Source organism: Podarcis muralis, chromosome 8, assembly GCF_964188315.1.
Source record: "Podarcis muralis chromosome 8, rPodMur119.hap1.1, whole genome shotgun sequence".
NCBI classification, from domain to species: domain Eukaryota; kingdom Metazoa; phylum Chordata; class Lepidosauria; order Squamata; family Lacertidae; genus Podarcis; species Podarcis muralis.
In genome coordinates, this window is record NC_135662.1 from 60,720,907 (window position 1) to 60,742,021 (window position 21,115).

The window sequence follows — 21,115 nt, forward strand, 5'->3', positions numbered from 1 at the left end:
TGAATGTTGTAGCCATAAAATCTACATTTGAACTCTATCTCAAAATGAAGATGGCAGACTGATTGAATTAATCTATGCTACCAGAGAAAAGAAAAACGAGGAAATATTAAATCATATAATTGATAATGAAAAGCAGTTAATAAAGAAACATGGAGCTCGGACAGCCCCGTGATTTTCCACAGATCTGAGGGCAATGAAACAATCGTTGAGACGGCTAGAGCGCCGGTGGCGGATAACTCATTCCGAATCTGACCGGACACAGGTTAGAGCTCAATGTCGAGCCTACCAAGTGGCGGTAGCGACAGCGAAGAAGACTTTCTTCACCGCCTCTACTGCATCTGCAGAAAACAGCAGCAGGAGACTTTTTCAGGTGGTTCGCAATTTAGTGGAACCACCTGCTCCATCGGGGCCCAGCATGGAACACATGATCTCCTGCAATGATTTTGCAAAGTTTTTTGCAGATAAAGTCGCTCAGATTTGGGAAGAGGTAGACTCCACCGTGGGAGCAGGGCTGGGGCGGGAGAGTGCTAGAGTCCTGTCTAGTCAAGTTGCGTGGGATCAATTCCAATCTGTTACCTCCGAGGATGTGGACAGGCTGCTTGGACGAGTGAAACCAGCCACCTGTCTCCTTGATCCTTGATCCTTGCCCATCCTGGCTTATAAAAGCTAGCCGGGAAGGTCTGGGCGATGGGCTTCGCGGGGTGGTGGATGCTTCTCTCTGTGAGGGAGCCTTCCCAGACCTGCTGAAAGAGGCAGTTATCAAACCGCTTCTTTAAAAAACCATCTTTAGATGCTGCCAATATGGCCAACTATGACCCAGTTTCAGTTCTTCCATTCTTAGGCAAGGTGATTGAGCGAGTGGTTGCTGAACAACTCCAGGCACGCCTGGAAGAAGTGGACCATTTGGATCCCTTCCAGTCGGGATTCAGGCCTCATCATGGGACTGAAACTGCCTTGGTCGCACTGGTCGATGATCTCCAGCGGACTAGGGGCAAAGGTGAGAGCTGTTTCCTAGTTCTGCTGGATCTCTCAGTGGCTTTTGACACCATCGATCATAACATCCTTCTGGACCGTCTAGAGGGGCTGGGAGCTGGGGCACTGTTATACAGTGGTTCCGCTCCTTCCTCCTGGGCAGTGTTCAGAAAGTGGTGGTGGGGGATGAGTGTTCAGACCCCTGGGCTCTCACTTGTGGGGTGCCTCAGGGTTCTGTCCTCTCCCCCATGCTTTTCAACATCTACATGCAGCCGCTGGGAGAGATCATCAGGGGGGTTGGGCTGCGTGTTCATCAGTATGCAGATGATACCCAGCTCTACCTCTCTTTCAAATCGGAACCAGTGAAGGTGGTGAAGGTCCTGTGTGAGTGTCTGGAGGCGGATGGAGGATGGATGGCAGCTAACAGATTGAGGTTGAATCCTGACAAGACAGAAGTACTGTTTTGGGGGGACAGGAGGCAGGCAGGTGTGGAAGACTCCCTGGTCCTGAATGGGGTAACTGTGCCCCTGAAGGACCAAGTGTGCAGCCTGGGAGTCATTCTGGACTCACAGCTGTCCATGGAGGCACAGGTCAATTCTGTGTTCAGGGCAGTTGTTTATCAGCTCCATCTGGTACGCAAGCCCTACCTGCCCGCGGACTGTCTCGCCAGAGTGGTGCATGCTCTGGTAATCTCTCGCTTGGACTACTGCAATGCACTGCAATGCACTCTGTGTGGGGCTATCTTTGAAGGTGACCCGGAATCTACAATTAATCCAGAATGTGGCAGCTAGACTGGTGACGGGGAGCGGCCGCCGAGACCATATAACACCGGTCTTGAAAGACCTACACTGGTTCCCAGTACGTTTCCAAGCACAATTCAAAGTGTTGGTGCTGACCTTTAAAGCCCTAAATGGCCTCGGTCCAGTATACCTGAAGGAGCATCTCCACCTCCATCGTTCTGCCCGGACACTGAGGTCCAGCGCCGAGGGCCTTCTGGCGGTTCCCTTGCTGTGAGAAGCCAAGTTACAGGGAACCAGGCAGAGGGCCTTCTTGGTAGTGGCGCCCGCTCTGTGGAACGCCCTCCCACCAGATGTCAAAGAGAAAAATAACTACCAAACTTTTAGAAGACATCTAAAGGCAGCCCTGTTTAGGGAAGCTTTTAATGTTTAATAGGTTATTGTATTTTAGTGTTTTGTTGGAAGCCGCCCAGAGTGGCTGGGGGGACCCAGCCAGATGGGTGGGGTATAAATAATAAATTATTATTATTATTATTATTATTATTATTATTATTAACTAGGAAGTATACAAATAAAACAAAATATCAAGATGCTGCAAACCCAATTTTCAATGTTAATTAATCAAGAAGCTGAATGGAAAATAAAAATGCTAAGGCAGAATTTGCTAACAAGCCTGGGAAATTATTAGTTTGGCAATTAAAAAAGAAACAAGGACCAAATACTATTAATGAGTTAAAAATAGAAGATAAAATAATAGAAAATCTGAAGGAGATCAGGAGAAATTTCTTAAGATTTTATAAAGAACTGTACAAAGCAGGAAAATAAAATAAAGAGAAAATAGAAAATTATTTAGAACAGAATAAATTACCGAAGATTCCAAAAGATAGAAAAGATGAGATGCTGGTTAGAAATATTCCACTGAAACACGGCCCCCAAAATAACCAGAATGAACAAAGCATCAGCTGCAATGCTGTAGTAAGATCTTGACCACAATAGGGAATACTGAATCCAAGTTTAAAAAAGCAAGCCCATAATAGGACATAACAGGCGTTACAGAGCCTTGTGTGTTTTGAATTTGGCCAGGTTTATGCTCCTAAAGAGAGGCTTGCTAAATGACCCTCATATTAAGAGAAAAATCACCAGTATCTGAAGACATTCAATATGTTTTCTCTCTCCATTTATGCTCTCCTAAAATACATATGCATTCTTCATTCCTTATGAATCCCATATATTACAGTAATAGAGCTGTCCCAAATATGTCTCCCATAAGGATAGTTTAATATCTATTGAGCTTTATGACAGTAACCCACAGAAAAGTCCTGTTAAGAAAAAAAAATGCATGAGAGGATGAAGTATGAGTAGCAAACATTTCTTCATCTCTCTGGTTTGTTTTCTTATCCTTATATATGGGAATGGAATAGAAAAAGTAATACATTATTGCTGTCTCAAATACACTCCCCTTTTGCTCTGTATGGCTCTCTGCTGTGGGTTCTCTTTGAAGATGCTGATTACCTACCACAATCAGGCTGGCACTGAAGTCTTTGTGGGGAAAAAGCATGAGCACTTTTAGATGAAAATGTTTGGAGGATGGGAGCTGCATGATCTCCACCTTTTCTTTTTGCTTCTCAGCTGAAAGGAAATGGTCTTTTTCTTTTGTTTATTTACCATTGTAGGAATTCTCATCTTCACTTACAGATGTCACAAGCACTGAGGTATATTACACAAGAAAGCTGAGCCACACTGTGCAGAGTAACAGGTGCTGTTCTGGTTGCAGCTAAGAGAGCTTTCAAGTGACAGATTTTGCTAGAATAGGAGCTTTGTGTGGGGACTTAGGCTGTGTACACCGCATATATTTCAAGCACATGACTTCCCCTAAATAATCCTAGGAATTGTAGTCTGTTAAGGGTGCTAGTGAGCGGTAAACTATATTTCCCAGTATTCTTTGGGAGAAGCACTGTGTTTTTAACATATGATGTGCATGCAGACCTAAAGGAGATAAACATAGATGAAGGAAAGGACTTAAGGAGATAAACACCTCTGGTGAATACCAGAAGTGTGCACTACTCTTTTAGAATGTACCATATTGGCCCAAATATAAGCCGCCCCCGAATATAAGCCACAGCTTTAAAATTCAAGGGGTAAAAAGCAAAAAAGACAATACCCGAATATAAGCCGCCCCCTTAAAATTCCGCAGGCACTCACACCTGTTCCGTTTTACCGTATGTTTGTTTCAGCAGTGATATCGTAAAAGCCAATTTTGGTAAGGTCACAGATTTAAGCCACACTTTAACTTTACATGGTCAGAATTTGGGGGGAAAGTGAGGCATATATACGGTATCTAAATAGAAAGCACTGAGTTTAGCTGTGCTGGCTGAGACTGATAGGAGTTATAATCCAAAACATCTGGAGGGCACTGTGTTGCCAAAGGATGGCCTACAAGGGCATTGCAGAGGGCCTTCTCGGTTGTGGTGCCCGCCCTGTGGAACACCCTCCCATCAGATGTCAAGGAAATAAACAACTATCTGACTTTTAGAAGACATCTGAAGGCAGCCCTGTTTAGAGAAGTTTTTAATGACTGATGTTTTAATGTATTTTTAATATTTTGTTGAAAGCTGCCCAGAGTGGCTGAGGAAACCCAGCCAGATGGGCAGGGTATAAATAAATAAATTATTATTATTATTATTATTATTATTATTATTATTATTATTATTACTACTACTACTACTCAAAGCCATGAGAGGGGAGCAAAAGCTTCTGTCCAAGAGTGAAGCTAACCACAAAGCCTGCAACTACATCTGATTGCAATAAAGATTACCATTTGCTACAACCAACTCCAAGTGCTGCTGAGATTGTGGTTGGACTAAGGGAAAGAGGGAACCCTGCAACCCTCAGGTGACATGTGCTTTCCTAGTGGCAGTCTCACAGTTTAACAGGAACACCATCCCACAGGAAACTCAGTGACTCAACACTTCCACCTGCTGCCAAGTGTTGCAAGTTTTATCTGCTTTGTAGACTCAAAATTATGTCATCATAGGGTTGTGAGTGTTTAAGATACATTTTCATGAGAACATCGTTCTGCTTTGCTGAAGGTTTTGAAGGTATTGTTTTGCTTTTGCGAACCACTGCAAGACTATAGGAGTGAGCTAGGCTATACTTCTAAAGACAAAGGAAATCTTTTTATTTGAGATGTACATTTCACATAAGACAAAACCATGTAGTACAAAACACTATTAATGCTAGACTCATTGTATAGCATAGAGCAGGGGGGGTTCAACCTTTTTGAGTCCATGACTCCCTTAATCAACTACCTTCTTTCTGTAGCACCCTTGTGGGGCTCAGGAGCCCAGTTATGACACCCCTGCCTGCAGAGCTGGAAGACTCTCACCATTTTTTAACTACCCTTCCTTGTAGACCCTCTCCTTGGGAGCCCTCTGGGCAGCTGCTGCTGCCATCCATGGTCTCTTAGCTCCCCACCCCAAAGAGTGATGCCTCGCAGAGGCACCATTTGCCTGTGGAGCTTACAGCCAGGGATGCTGCAATAAAAACCTGTGCAAGCCTTAGGTTGTGATGTGAGAGGGCAAAGATGTGAGAGGGCATCAGAGGAGGGAGGGAAGGAAAGAGGGAGAGAGGCCAGTGTTGCCCACGGCACTCCTGGCCATCATTCAAGGCACCCCAGGGTGCCATCGCACACTAGTTGAAAACCACTGGCATAGAGGACCTTGTGTAATGGTGGGCAATAGGCTGACAGTGTGGGTGTGTTGAGAGGGCAGGGGGAAGACCACATCTGTGAAAATTAAAGACACTCCTGAAATTAGTAGACATTCCTTCTGCTCATGCTAGGGGCTGTTTGGATCCAAACCACTTTTTTCCATATAACACATCTAAGAAATAACTTTAAAAATGGATTATTTCATGGTTTCAAGTTTAATATTTCAGGCTTCATATGTTTAGCCATTTCATGATCTCTCTCTCTCTCTCTCTCTCTCTCTCTCTCTCTCTCTCTCACACACACACACACACACACACACACACACAAACTATAAAACTAAGAAATGGTTTGTGGGAAAAGTTGGATTTCATAGGACACTAGTGACATCCAGAAATTAAATGTAACTTTTTAAAACAAGGACTTTGACCTCACTCTTAATGATATTTACTTGGAAAATAAATCCCAGTGATTTCAGAATTGCTTAGAATTGCATTTGCCACACTATAAGCAAAAAAAAAGATGATAAAGTTGTAGTTTTATTCTGAGTGCAATATTTGGGGTTTACAGACTTTGAAGTTCTTTTATTTGGCCTCAAATGATTTAATGGGAAGAGGAGATCAGCAAGGCATAACAGCAGAATTAGACAGGAGACAAAATTGGATGTTCCAAAAGAATACTGGGCAGCCCTGTAATGTGGACTGTACATTTCCAAAACCATGACAACTAGAAACTGTTAAAAGCTGAAATTGTCAAGAGTCCAAATTCTGCAGCAGAAATTAAGTCCTGCATGGAGGTCACCATGTGAAGAATGTCTATTCTCATTGCACTCAGGATTCTTCAGTCTTAAATGGTGTCAGTGTAATGTTCAAGATTTTTACTGGGAAAGAGCTCATCTCCTTTTTCTTTTATTTATGTCTGCTGATAAGTAATGATGTGTTGTAGAAAACAGTGAATGTTAACTGGCAGCATGAATGAGTTAATACAAGCGTATTTTTCAGCCAGATAGGTTGCTGCCAGAAAGACTTTGCAGACCAGTTTCTTCTAAATGCAAACTCCTAGAAATACTTGAGGGGATATAGCTTTTCTATCCCTGTTTCTGTTTTGAGAAACACAAAGAAACTTTGTGTTGCTTTCAGAGGAATCTTTGCCAGGTTCTGTGGGGGCCTTTGTAAACAGAGGCCTCTAATGATTAAATAAACACGTCAACCAAATAACTGCAAATGGTTTCAAGGTTTTGAGGACAAAAAGAAACGCTGACACTTTATGCTGTTAAGACTATTTGATTGACTTGGCAGAACTGGAGGTTGAAACCTGTTAGTGTAAACTGTAAAGCAAATATTCAAAGGGCAGCACAGATTAAATGGAGCTGCCAGCACTACTGCTGCCAATTCATTCTGCCAGTTTACACTTAGCCTTTTCCCTCTTTGTAAGTACCCAAGACCCTTTTCAGCCCTAACCTGTCAAAACAACTCAGCATCATGGACAGCAATAAAGTGCCTGCCTTTTCATTAAAGGCACCAATGAAAGATAAACAAAAATCTTGATCTGCTTGGAGATAACTCTGGGAATAGAAAGGCGCTCCTCACTTTCTGGTAATATTTTGCACTGACACGCAACTGAGATTACCAGATTGCCTTCTGGTGCCTGTCCGGACAGATGATTGTAGCTGCCAAAGAAAGATTGTCTTCTTCTTGAGCCATATGTTAGGATGATCTGCTCAGTGGAGGAAGAGAGCCGCTAACTTTTAAAGAGATGAGCCAGCTATATTTACACAACCTAGTCAGACTATAATTAATTGTCCTATCCTTAGAGAACTCTTTGTTCAAAAAGATAGAAGCTGCTTTTTGTGCATGTGCATAAACATGCATGCAAAATAAATGAATGACATACATTATACATCTTCTCCATCACCTTCTCTCTCCAGTTATACAGAAAGATGGGAAGCTGTCTTATGATGAGTCAGATTATTGGTCCATTAGCTCAGTATAGTCCACAACAAGAGAAGCTGAATGGGTACCACCATGTCAGAGTACAGAAAAAGGAGACAGCTGCATCCCTATAAACACTGACTGTGGTATAGCGATTGCAGATGTGAAATCATTACAAGGCTATTATTACCCTAGCTGTGAGAGCATTAATAGAAAAGAGGCCGAGATGAATGTTTTAAAAGCAGGTACAAGCAAAATAAGACATGCTGTTTACTAAGCACAAAAAACTATATCGCCAATACCCAGTTTCTCTCCTCCAAATGAGTAACTCAGAATGACTAACAAAACAGAAAAACAAACACTTGGATGAAAATAGCAGTAATTCTTAAAATATTTACCTAGCAAGTTCAATTGCTTTTGAAGAAGAGCTTTTATTCAAAACACCTCAGACTTTGACCAGTAAAATCACTTTTCAGTAAATTGTGTCTCATTACCTGTTGTTCACCACTCTCATTTTCCCCACTCACTTGTGACACATTGTTTACAGATTCTGATGGTCTATCCCAGAGGTTGTCAACCTGGTCCCTACCGCCCACTAGTGGGCATTTCAGGATTCTAGGTGGGCGGTAGGGGGTTCTACGGCACAAGCTGAATCCTCCTTCCATCGAGCACTGGTGAGGGGTAAGGAAATTTTACCATCAAGAAAGATGGATTAGTGGGCAGTAGGTACAAAAAGGTTAAATAAGGTAAAGGTAAAGGGACCCCTGACCATTAGGTCCAGTCGTGACCGACTCTGGGGTTGCGCGCTCATCTCGCTTTACTGGCCAAGGGAGCCAGCGTACAGCTTCCGGGTCATGTGGCCAGCATGACTAAGCCGCTTCTGGCGAACCAGAGCTGCGCACGGAAACACTGTTTACCTTCCTGCCAGAGCGGTACCTATTTATCTACTTGCACTTTGATGTGCTTTCGAACTGCTAGGTTGGCAGGAGCAGGGACCGAGCAACGGGAGCTCACCCCGTCGCGGGGATTTGAACCGCCGACCTTCTGATCCCCGCGACGGGGTGAGCTCCCGTTGTTCGGTCCCTGCTCCTGCCAACCTAGCAGTTCGAAAGCACGTCAAAGTACAAGTAGATAAATAGGCACCACTCTGGCAAGAAGGTAAACGGCATTTCCATGCGCTGCTCTGGTTCGCCAGAAGCGGCTTAGTCATGCTGGCTACATGACCCGGAAGCAGTACGCTGGCTGCCTCGGCCAGTAAAGCGAGATGAGCGCTGCAACCCCAGAGTCAGCCACGCCTGGACCTAATGGTCAGGGGTTCCTTTACCTTTACAGTGGTGCCTCGCAAGACGAAAAGAATCCGTTCCGCGATTCTCTTCGTCTAGCGGTTTTTTCGTCTTGCGAAGCAACCCTATTAGTGGCTTAGCGGATTAGCGCTATTAGCGGCTTAGCGGCTATTAAAGGCTTAACGGCTTAGCTGCTAAAAGGCTATTAGCGGCTTAGAAAAAGGGGGGGGAGCGGGGGGGAAATCGCAAGACTAGCAAGATGTTTCATCTTGCGAAGCAAGCCCATAGGGAAATTCATCTTGCAAAGCAATTAAAAAATGGAAAACCCTTTCGTCTAGCGGGTTTTCCGTCTTGCGAGGCATTCGTCTTGCGGGGCACCACTGTACCTTTATCTTCATATTGTTGTGAAGACTGATGAGAAGAGGAAATATAGTATCTGCTGAGAAGCTCAAAAATATAAATACGGTGGTACCTCAGGTTACAGACACTTCAGCGTATATTCATACTCAGTATGAATATATTTCACCAATACATTTGAAGAGAAGAACAATAATAGTTGCAACTACCTGCTGAGTATATGAAATATAAAAATGGATTCATTCATGTTCACCCATATTCACCTAAAATGATGTTGTGAGGGAAAATCAAATCAGACGGTAGTTCCTGATAAAACTACAACAAGCTGTATTGTCAAGAAGCATTAAACCACATGGTTGGATTCTATTGCATTTAGGTACCAGAAATAACATACATTTAAACCTTAGAGGAACAGTCTCTTTTCCTCCTGATGATGACCTACTGTGGAAGAAGCAAGTTCCTGGGTGCATGCCTGTCCTGGCATTGGCAGGACCCTGGCAAACGTGGACAGATACCTGGGCCCCTGCAGAGCCCATCAGTGCTGATGTCTGCCCTGGGTGCCCTACACTTGGTGGTTACAGCAGCTGGCAGCCATTTAATTTCCCATAGTGCCCTTGACATAGCATTGCTCCCTGGCACTTGTTGGGTTTTATTATTATTTATTATTGCTTTTCTTTGCCAGATAAGCCCACTCAGGAGGCCACTTTGTCAAGGGGCCCCTTAAACCTTGAAAGAGATAATCTTGCTTCCGAGTCCCTTATCTTAAATGTAGAGAAAGGAAATATATATATATTTAGTGAGAGTGGGGATACTGGCATCTCATGGCTAACCTACACAAGGGATCTATTGTACAGTCTCAGACTTTCTGAAGTTTCTGAAGCGATCCAGTGTGCTGTAGTGGTTAAGAGCGGTAGACTCGTAATCTGGTGAACCGGGTTTGATTCCCCGCTCCTCCACATGCAGCTGCTGGGTTATGGCATTGGAAGAGGAGGATGTAGTATAGTATTGTCCCCTACAGGCCAAATAGTCAGAGAGGGAGTGATTTAGATAATTAAAACACTGGGAGAAGTTTAAGGGGGGGAGCACTCCTGATGCTCCAGTAAAAATCAGGGTCCCTTATGTATGCTTTTAACTAAAAATGTAACTGTCTCTAGAGATCTAATCATGGATCTCTATTGTCTTTTGTCATTTGACGCTCATGCCCAACATTTTGCTTTTTGTTAATTCAATGTCTTTTAAGAATTTATTCAGATTCTTTCAGGTTCAGACACAGCAACTGCTGTTTATGTAATCCTGATGCTAAATTACTGTAATGGGCTATTATGATTATTTATTTATACAGCACTATCAACGTACATTGCGCTTTACAGAGTAACAGTAAGTAGCAAGGACAGGTTCCTGCCCCAAGAGGCTTCAAAGATACATTTTGATGGCAGGGAAGGCGAGACATGGAAGCTCTAGGAAGGAGTTTCAGGCATAGGACATGGGGAGGGGAAATTAATGGAGCCATTTAAGGACCAGAGGCTGCTCTTTACCTCTTCAGAAAGGCCAGGCATGACCTTCTTTGTGAGGTAGACCGTGTGTTTCAGAGCATGCACTGCATTTATTTACTTATTAAATTTATATCCTGCCCTTCTTCCCAAAGGAATTCCACATGGAATTCTCGTCTGGCGCCATCTGTAGGACAAACCTACTGTGGAAGAATTTTGTATTACAAGGAGATGGGTTACTTGGTTTGTACAATTCTTCTTCATTGCTTATTGGCCCATCCTAAAGGGTTAAACCCTTTAGGACTTTCAAGAGTTTTTGGTTTGCTTTATTAACTTGCGCTTCAGGGATAAGTATTGGCAGGGAGGACCCACTTCTGGGTCAGCTGATAGCTGAGTGTCAGCCAGGAGTGCAGCTGCAGGGTTTATTATCTATGCTCTATTAGCCTATCTCACCTGGTCCATGATGTAAACATGCCTCACACCATCCTGTTAACAGCTTCTGGAGCAGGTGTGAGGCATTTGGATATCGGGCCAGCCAGCACATAACCACTAAGGGTATAAGGCAGCCTGCCACTCTCCAGACCTCTCGTGGAGGGAGCACACAAAGAAGGGCATTAGATGAACCATCTTCAAAGGCAGCCTCACATTTAATGTGTTGCAGTAATCTAACCTAGAGGTTACCAGAACATAGACAACAAAACTTATGCAATCCTTGTCCAGATAGGGGTGCAGCTGGGCCACCAGCTTAAAGCTGATGGAAGGCACTCTGCACCACTGAGGTCACATGAGCCTCAAGCAACAGCAATGGATCCAGAAGTACCCACAAGCTAAGTACCAGCTGCTTGAGAGAGAGTGCAACCCCATCAAAAGCAGGCAACCATCCACTCATCCAGTCTAGGGAACTGCCCACTAACAGTGCCTCATTGTTATCTAGATTGATCTTCAGTTTATTAGCTGTCATCGAGTCTGTTCTTACCAAGGCAAAACAACTGTCCAGCACATCCACTGTCACACCTGGAGATGTAAAAGTGAAGGAGAGCTGTGTGCCATCTGCATATTGCTGACAGCATATTCCAAAACTCTGGATGTCAGGGCTGGAGTCAGATGCAGGTCGGTATGAAAGGCACAAGGCTCTTTTGTCAGTTAACTCTTTATTCAAGGAAACAGCAGACAACACAGCAAGACTTCTCAGCAGGTCCTGCCTCTATGGAGCAGTTTCCAGGATTAAAGGTCCCTGGCTTCAACCCTTTCTAAGACTCTTCCTCTCCTGGATGTTTCCCAAGCAATCTCAAACTGTGTCTGTGCACCTCTGGTCTCTGTTCTGCCCTCCTCATTATTCAGTGCCTTCAGGCTCGTCGCAGCAGGAGAGAGAGTCCTTCCTCCTCCACTTCAGCCTCGGAGTCTGAACTGCTCCCTGTCAAGTGGTTCTTCCTGCTCAATAAACCCTGTTGCCCCTTCGGCATCAATCCCTTCCTCCCACTATTCTCCCTCTGACCTCTCCTCAGTGTCCCACCACCAATCCCCTAGCTATGAGCCTACCTGCTCTTGGGAGTTCCCCGACTGGTGCCTCCCACCACTCTTCATCCAGTCAGTTCCTGACAATGGATGACCACACTTAGTGGTTTCATGTAGATGTTAAACAGCATAGGAGATAAAATCAAACTCTGAGGAACCCCACATTGAAGACTCCATGGAGCCAAATAGCACTCCCCAAGCATCACCTTCTGGAAGCAGCCAACCAAGTAGTACTGTTACCATTGCAAAGCAGTGCTGCCAACCTGCAACCTGGACAGCTGATCCAGAAGGATACCATGGTTGATGGTATCAAAAGCCACTGAGAGGTCCATGAGAATTAAAAGTGGCACATTCCTCTGTCTCTCTCCCAACAGAGATCATTATACAGGGTAACCAAAGCTGTTTTTGTGCCACAATGGGACCTAAACCCCAATTGAAATGGATCTAGAAAATCAGCTTCCTCCTTGAGCACTTTTAAATGTTTTTTAAAGTGCTTTTGCCCACCTGGAGATTCAAACCCTTCACCTAACATCTGGAGTGCGCCAGGAAAACCAGTAGACCCCAGGTGAGAACTGTTTTAATCCTGTTTTTTAAAACTATGGTTGTCTTTTAGATGTTTCTTGGTTTTGTTTTATGCTGATTTTAATGTATGTCTTTATTGTACATTGCTTTAAGCTGCTTTTGTAAAAATAATAAAACTAATAAATGTAAAACTAATAAAATTAATTTAGAATAATGCACTATCAGCATTAAAGATGCAGGAAATAAAAACAAATTTTACTATAAAATGCAATCCAATGACACATGGAGCTTTTTATTTCACTTTTTCCATCTAGCTTGTTTGATATGCAAATAGTCAATGAGAGGCATTGGTGAGTCATCTTTATTCTGTCAGGAATGAAGGGCTGGTTAATGTGGGTGGTTCTATATGCTGTCGGCCAAAAGGTGTGAAGATTTTCTATATATCCACACAAAGGCTGATAATCTGAGGATCTGTGAGAATTTTGCCCAGGCTTGTATTCTCTCCCCTCCCTGCATGTTTTGTGTTTTAGAATATTTTAATCAACTCAGTAATAAAACCATTTGATTGCAATTTGTCAGATTTGCAGAATGCAGCCCAAATACATTTGTTTTCCTCACAAAATATGCAGGCAATTTTTCGGGAACATTTGCAAACTCCTTTTTATGTAACAATATGCAAACAGCTCAAAGTTAATTTCAGTAATGCAATGTAATACACATTTTATGGTAATTTTTACAAGTGTGGGTGTGGGGTGTGTGCATTTCTTTGGTGTTTCCAGAAATTCCTAATCTGTTTTGTGGTATTTCAGATTGCATCCAGATGATAACTTACAGTTTATATAATTGAGGACCAATTTATCAAGTGAAAATGCTTTTCCTGGACAGCAGGCCGCAGGTGAGAATACTTCTCCCCACCCAGCCCAAAAGTCACTACACACAGAAAACTAGCATACTGTATAAGAGAGAATGTGAAACATTCATACATGCAGCTTGAAGTAGTAGCAACCAGTAAAAGGTTTATCTTTTACATTCATTGTTGAATGTCTCTTAACTGACCCTGACAAAGCAGAAGCGCAGAAAGTATTTTTCCCAACCCTGAAGTACTGTATAAGGTTGCATGAGTTTTCACATAAAAACTCCTGCAGCAATTCCCTGCTTGGACTGTGTCCAGAACTCGCACCAGATTTTGGAGGGCCCTTAGGCAAGATGCTTTCAGGGAGACCTGTCACTGAACAGGCCCGTTTGCCTCCCTTTCTCTTTAGGAACATTGTCTACACTGACTGGAAGCAGCCCTCCAGGGTTTCAGATGGAGTCTTTCCCAGAACCTAGACCTTCTGCATGCAAATCAGATTGTCTACCAGTGAGCTATAGTCCTTCGTCCTTTGGCACAATCAGTACAGTTGCCCAGAGGGGGAGAAGTCAAGGCAAGCAGACGATGCTGCTCCATCGTCTCACTCTTCTCACTGCTCCCTTGCTTTGAGGGGAAAGAATAGCAAAGCAGAGAAGCAGCAAGGCCGGGCAGATGAAGAGGTTGACAATGGGCCCCTGTAGGGGTATGGGCTTTAACAGATGTCCATTGCCTGCTCATGATGCCAGCACTAACTGTGCCAGCCATGCCAGTCCTCCTAATCCCAGTTTAAGATAGGGATCAGTGTGGTGTATGCGCTGAAATGAATACACTAATGCACTGAGTTGATGCTCTGACAGCAAATTATATTCCAATTCTGTCTGGTTTTCATGTTTCCTCTGGAATGGTGGTGAGAAGTAAGATGAGTGGCGAGTGTTCAATCCACTGCAAAATTAACAATTTATTATGGTTTGAAACGCCATTGGTTAGACCTCTTTTGGGACTCTGATGATGCTCCATTGTCATGGTCCCCTGGATTCCACAGGGTTGGTGCTCTGATGTCCCCATTTTAACTGCTCTGTTGGAGTCTGGCTAGCTGCCAAAGAGTTTTAAAAGGTAGAGAAACCCACAATCTGAATTCCAGGATTTATGCACATCTCCTGAAACTAAACATCCCTATCTATGGCATTACATTGGGCTTTCACACAAGGAGCAGATAATTCCAACTGCTTATACAGTAAGGATAATAGGTGGGCAAACTTCTAATTCTGCAAGAACATAATAGCAACATTGTCGTCAACATTGTTTTCTCTAGGGAAGCATGTTTTCATCAACTCTGCAAACTGGAGTTCTCATTAGTTCCTTGGGGATTTTGCTGGTGTTTCATCAGCAAGATACAAGATAGGATTCTGATATTGAAAGTTTATTCAGGACCCAATTAAGTGCAGCGAGCCATTCATGTGTATTGGTTTGTTACATTTATTAGTCCCACCATCTGGCTCATCCCAACACTGGGATGTCAGACTGCTGTTTGGACTAAGTAGCAGCGCTCTGGAGACAAACCACACGATGGTGGCGGAGGGCAGTGGCTAACCTGTGCACTGAGCTCATACACAGAGTTTACTGTGTGGAGCAGTAGTAAAAGCAGTTTTGCAATGCAGTTGCCATGTAGGGTAGTATTAAATAAAAATCCAGGATTTAGAATTTATTAAATGGCTGGTTCACACATGAGATAATTGCCTTACAAATCTCTTTGCCAGGCTTACCATATATGAAGAATAACACACCTTTATTTCATAAAATGCCAGGTAGTGTACCAGGTGGTGGTTTCTTATCCAGGCACATTCCTGATCTACTTGGGTTCAGCAAAATTGCTGTGTCATGTACCTTCAACTCAAGCTCTAGAACCTGGGCCACTGTTGCCTCAGTTTCCATGGTGGAGGAATCTTGAAAAGGTGAGAATGCCATCATAAGAATGGGCACAGCCTTGCTTACAACATCCCTGCAAATGTTACAAACATGTGAACACCATTTCTACCCATCACAAACATCTCCCTTTGAGAGTAAACCAGGAGTGTGCCTGGAAACAGCACAGTACTTCCCACAGGTCTTCTCTTGTGAATTAACTAGTCCCAGAGCCCAACTATGTTTGTGTGTTGTTAAAAAATTAATAGATGATGGAGGGAGGTTATTTTTGTCATGACTGAAGTGTACTGGTAAGGAAGGCTTCACCCCCCCCCCCCCACGGTGTGCCTGAGAAAAATCCCATTTATGGGGCCAGTAGTTGTGTAGAAGAGGAGGATTTTTTGTTCGGACTGTGTCATGAGGGAAAAAACTTAAACCTCCCTGTGCACAACAGTCAAGATGAAATTGAGGAGTCTGTACTGCTATGCTTTGAACACAGAGATGTTGTTACTAATTATTTGTTTAGTGTCACATCTAGTTTGATCCTAACATTCAGCCCTCCTGCAAATCCCACAGATATTTCACCCAGGAATATTCAATTTATTTTTGTACTTACTTGTGTTCTCTAGAACTCAGTATTATCTACATGTTAATATCCAGAATCCATTGTCTTCCCTCCCAACCTCTGCCAAATTGAAGCAGCTCAATAAACAACAGAGCAAGGTTCTTTTTTATCCATATTTATTTAGGTTGTAGGGATCCACCACTGATCTGGAAACCATGGTTTCTAAGGGGAACTCTGATGTTTGTAGAGCACAGCTAGTTCTGTGGTTTTGCCATTTCCCACCAACAGAGGGAAGTGTGCTGAACAGAGGATCTTATTACATGGGTAATCAACAGGTGTTGCTTGGAAGAGGGGAGGATTTCAATGAGAAAACTGCTGCACAACACCCCCCAAAAAAAATCTCATTAGCAATTTCCATCAAACTATTGACCTATGATGTACCCCTTCAATAAGTCTACCACATAATGATCAACTTTACATAATCTTGATTATTAAATATGCAAATTGAAAGCAGTTAGGTGGCTTTCTGGAAAATATCAAATTGTACTAAGAGTTACAGTGAGTGTCAAGAAAATCAGGAACTATATTCTTAGCAATGCTATGCTTTTGTCCTCCTGTGTCTCAAATGAATGGAAAACCACTGAAATGCCATGGCCAATAAAGTATTCTGCAAGAAGTATTCCTGACGTATTATAATTCTTTTACAGGTAGGTGCAGTTTTCTGTCTGCTCCACTGCTTCAAATTTGCTTGTGGGTATAAGTGCAGTATCTGATGTGTTGAGAGAAGCCGCGTGAAAGCTTTTCTGGGCTCTAGGTTCCTGCTTAGCACATTTCCATTATTTGTTACCCAGTTTTAAAAATTGCAACATCCACAGGAGCAGTTCTTTTAGCTTGTCTGTTAGCTGTACAATGCCTAAAATAGTCAAGTGGAACGTAGAGCTATACAGTGGTAAATCGGGTTACATACGCTTCAGGTTACAGACGCTTCAGGTTAGAAGAAGAAGAAGAAGAAGAGTTTGGATTTGATATCCCGCCTTTCACTCCCCTTCAGGAGTCTCAAAGCGGCTAACATTCTCCTTTCCCTTCCTCCCCCACAACAAACACTCTGTGAGGTGAGTGGGGCTGAGAGACTTCAAAGAAGTGTGACTGGCCCAAGGTCACCCAGCAGCTGCATGTGGAGGAGCGGAGACACGAACCCGGTTCCCCAGATTACAAGACTACCGCTCTTAACCACTACACCACACTGGCTCTCCGCTAACCCAGAAATAGTACCTCGGGTTAAGAACTTTGCTTCAGGATGAGAACAGAAATCGTGCTCCGGTGGCGCGGCAACAGAAACTGCCGGTGTGACACATCATTTGCTGGCTAATGGGTGGGCGGGGGGGGGGCGATGACTCAAATTACAAGCCATGCATCGCAAGCCTGAAGTTTCCAGGGAAAGTAATATCAAGGAGAAGCTGTTTTGTGAGGACAAGGCAGGTCAGGACACACATACACAACGGAGGGGAAGGCAGATACTTTTGTGTTTTTGTAAACTGACAGCCAAATAAAAAAAAGCTTCCTTTTTTATTTTTGAAACTTTTAGCTGTAGCTGTGTATGTGGTTGCAAAGCATCAGTTTATGGGATGTTCAACATCTAAAGCAAATTTAGTTAATTAACTTTTAAATATAAATTGACATTTCAGACCCCATGTTAAATAAGACTTTGAAAAGGGTGTGGGTGGGTGGAGGGAGGGGAAGAATAGCTACATCCATGAAGAATAGGTCTGCAACATAGATCTTGCCATGGTGGCTAAATGGAGCTTCCATGCTCACAGAAGGAGTGTGCCACTGAATGCCAGTTCCTGGGGGGCAACAGCTAGAGAAGGCTGTTGTGCGCCTGCCTTGTTTAGTTGCCCAGTTTGGGTAGCAGGATGCTAGGCTTTGATGATGTGCATTTGGTCTGATCCAACAGGTTTCTTAATGCACACGCATACAGTGGTACCTTGGGTTACATATGCTTCAGGTTACAGACTCCGCTAACCCAGAAATAGTACCTCGGGTTAAGAACTTTGCTTCAGGATGAGAACAGAAATCGCATGGCGGCAGCGCGGTGGCGGTAGGAGACCCCATTAGCTAAAGTGGTGCTTCAGGTTAAGAACAGTTTTAGGTTAAGAACGGACCTCCAGAACGAATTAAGTACTTAACCCGAGGTACCACTGCATTTAAAAAGCTTCCCTGCTTCATTTATTCTGCTTATAATGGGTTAGTAAATGAGACAGCATTTCACAAAACTAGTACCCACAAAATAATATACAAGGTAACTTTTACCTTATTGGTTGCCTGAGCAGCGAGAGAGTTGTGTTATTGTTTGTTTACATAATGAGTAAATATCATTGGACTCCTTCACTTAGATTCTATAGCAATAAATTTTGTTCTGTAATGGCAACATGATTCCTGGTTGTTTAAAATGAATTCTGGGAGTGGGGAAGTGGGTACTGAACAGCACATGCAAGTTTATAAAAGATGCTTTAAAAATAAAATAAAATTGCAGGGATGGGAACCTGTGGCATTGCAGAAGTTGTTGGACCATCATCCTGACCAATGGCTTCACAGGCTGGGGCTGAAGGGAATTGAAATTCAATGACAATTGGAGGACTACAGGTTTTCCATTCCTGACATCATAGGAGCCAACTCCAAGGAGCTGTGGGTGCTTGGGCACCAACAATAATATAATTGTGGGTGCTGGACACCCACAAAATCCACGAGAAAAGCCATCAGGTGGCAGCGGCACTGCCTCTGAGAGCAAATAAGTTCAGCTCCAGCCTCCACAGCCAGCAAGCAAAGTACCCTTTTCTGGGGGGGCCTCGGATGATGAGGCAGGGTGCCTCACTGGTTGCGGAGAGGAAGAGGAAGAGGAGCAGCTCTTTCCTACTGCAGGCATGTGAGTGGGATGTCACACGTCCACACTGTGGCAGTGGGCACCCACAATCTTGAGGGCAAGTTGGCACCCCTGCCTGACTTACTGTTTAGCTATATGGTGGTGAGGAAATGCACTGGCTTTCAGGGCCACTGGCCTGATCCAGCAGAGCTGTTCTTATGTTCTTTTGTAATTCTTGAGCTTTCAGGTCTACATACAAGACTGTTATACCAAAATATATATTCAACTGCCTTATGTCTATTCTAGTCTCCTCTTCTTGTGTTCATACTGTGCCTATAAATGATTTGATTTGGCAGCAAAGCTCTGATAAAATTCTCAGGACAAGCAAGGGACTTAAATGCAACGTAAGATAGCCTTCCTAGTCTGGAGCATCTCAAATGGCTCCTAACTTTCACCATCTGTGAAATGCTCACTGCTTTGAATGAATCTTCTTTATAAGTGGTGAGCATTTCACAGATGGTGATAGCTACTGACTCCAGCTAAGATAGACAGAATATCGGATTCAAGAATGTTTTATTTCTGACCTATTGCTTAGAGTAATGTTATGTCATGTTTCATCAATGCATGGCCCATTACACTTTCTGTGATATGGAGCACTGTATCTTAGTATTTTCTTTAACAGAGCAATACCAGAGAAATTAGATATGTCCTTTTAATGCACCACGGAGAATGGGGAGGCAATAATGTCAAATTTTAATGTTCATGATTATTATTCTGTGCATCAAATAAGTCCTAATTACATTTACTATGTAGTGAGCCCCACTGAAATCAATTGGTCTTCTGAATGAACAGTTAGGGCTGTGCTTTCAGTCACCTTCTTAATGTTAATAGATACTATAGGACTTTAACAAGTGAAGTTCAAGGTGTTTCACGTAGTATACTTCCCATACCAAGTGGGCTACAACAGTACTGTGACACAAAACCTGCAGACCACACACTTCCTTGTTGTGTGTGGGGGGGGGGGGGGAGAGGCCATAATTCAACAACACCCCACCCCTACCCCCAGTCCTTGTGCTGTCTTCCCAAAGCTGGCCAAGTTAGGCGTCTGGCTTTGGGAAAGTGGGCACAAGGTTATGGTGAGACTTATCTGCGATGGAGAAAATAAGAGGGAAATTTGGCTAAAGTGTTTTAACACGGTAACTAACTGCTTCCTTAAAAATGTATTAGTTCAACATTAATAGTTGAATGGAAGCTGGTAGAATTTAAACTGCCAGTAACAAGTTAACAAGGCATTTGATCATTTAAAATACGGTACTATGGTAACCAGATAAGCTTGTGCACTTAATAATATCTTAATAAACAAATATGAATACCTTGTTAAATATAATATCTGTATCTGACTGGCTTTATACCACACCTATACTCCACAGTAACTAGGTTATTGGGAAGTTAAAGGATCAGAGGAAGTAAAAAAATGAATGGTAGCGGTGGCAGGGGTTTAGGAGAACCACTGGAGCAGGGAGATGGGTTTTGCCATTATAGAGAAGTAAGTAAAGACCCCCCCCCCACGTTCCCCATAAGACTTAGAACACTGGAAGATCAGGGATCTAAATCAGACCCTAGACAGAGAGTTAAGGCTCCACACTTCTGAAGTTATTCTGCTATGGGTGGGTGGCTAGGAGGCAACTTCATGGGTAGGCACAAAAGCAGCCCTTGGCCCTGCAGCCCTTCTGTAACCATGCAGCCCTTTTGTTGTTGTTGTTGTTTAGTCGTTTAGTCGTGTCCGACTCTTTGTGACCCCATGGACCAGAGCACGCCAGGCACTTCTGTCTTCCACTGCCTCGCACAGTTTGGTCAAACTCATGCTGGTAGCTTCAAAGACACTATCCAACCCTTAGTACTATGCAGCCCTTAGTGCTAGTAAAAAGTGGGGAGGGCTACTGTGTTACCAAGATCAAAGCCACTTCATTCATATCATATTTCCAGCAATTTGGGGGGGGGGAGAGTAAAGTGGGTTTTTAGTGGAGCTTTTTTCTTTCCTTGACTGCATCAGATGCTTAAGATTCGTGACCTAAAATTATGCATGGAGAGACTGTACATGGTTCTTTGCATTCTTGTCAGTCCTAAGGGAGTGTAGTGGAATCACATTATGAATTTGAAATCCCTAATGGAACATCTCATCCATTCAGAAATGCAGGGTAATGTTAATTTTATTCTGTGATAGAGTGTATCTTTGCTTTTCATTTTCAGTTAGCTTACTAGGCTGGCACCATCTGACCTGTGTGTAGCTGACATCTGTTACAGGGGAGAATATTCATTTTCTGTCATCCCCCACTCTCTTAAAAATCTAAAACTCAAGCCAATTTATTTCAGGCTTCGACATCACTATCACCTGCAGGTGAGTGACATACTACACTTGAAATGT

At 43.3% G+C, this 21,115-nt stretch overlaps 1 protein-coding gene across 4 annotated transcripts in view; it reads right to left on the reverse strand.

Moving 5' to 3' along the window:
* Positions 1–21,115, reverse strand: part of LOC114600880 (NXPE family member 3-like) — a 44,871-nt gene that overhangs the window by 11,064 nt on the left and 12,692 nt on the right. The window lies entirely within an intron of this gene.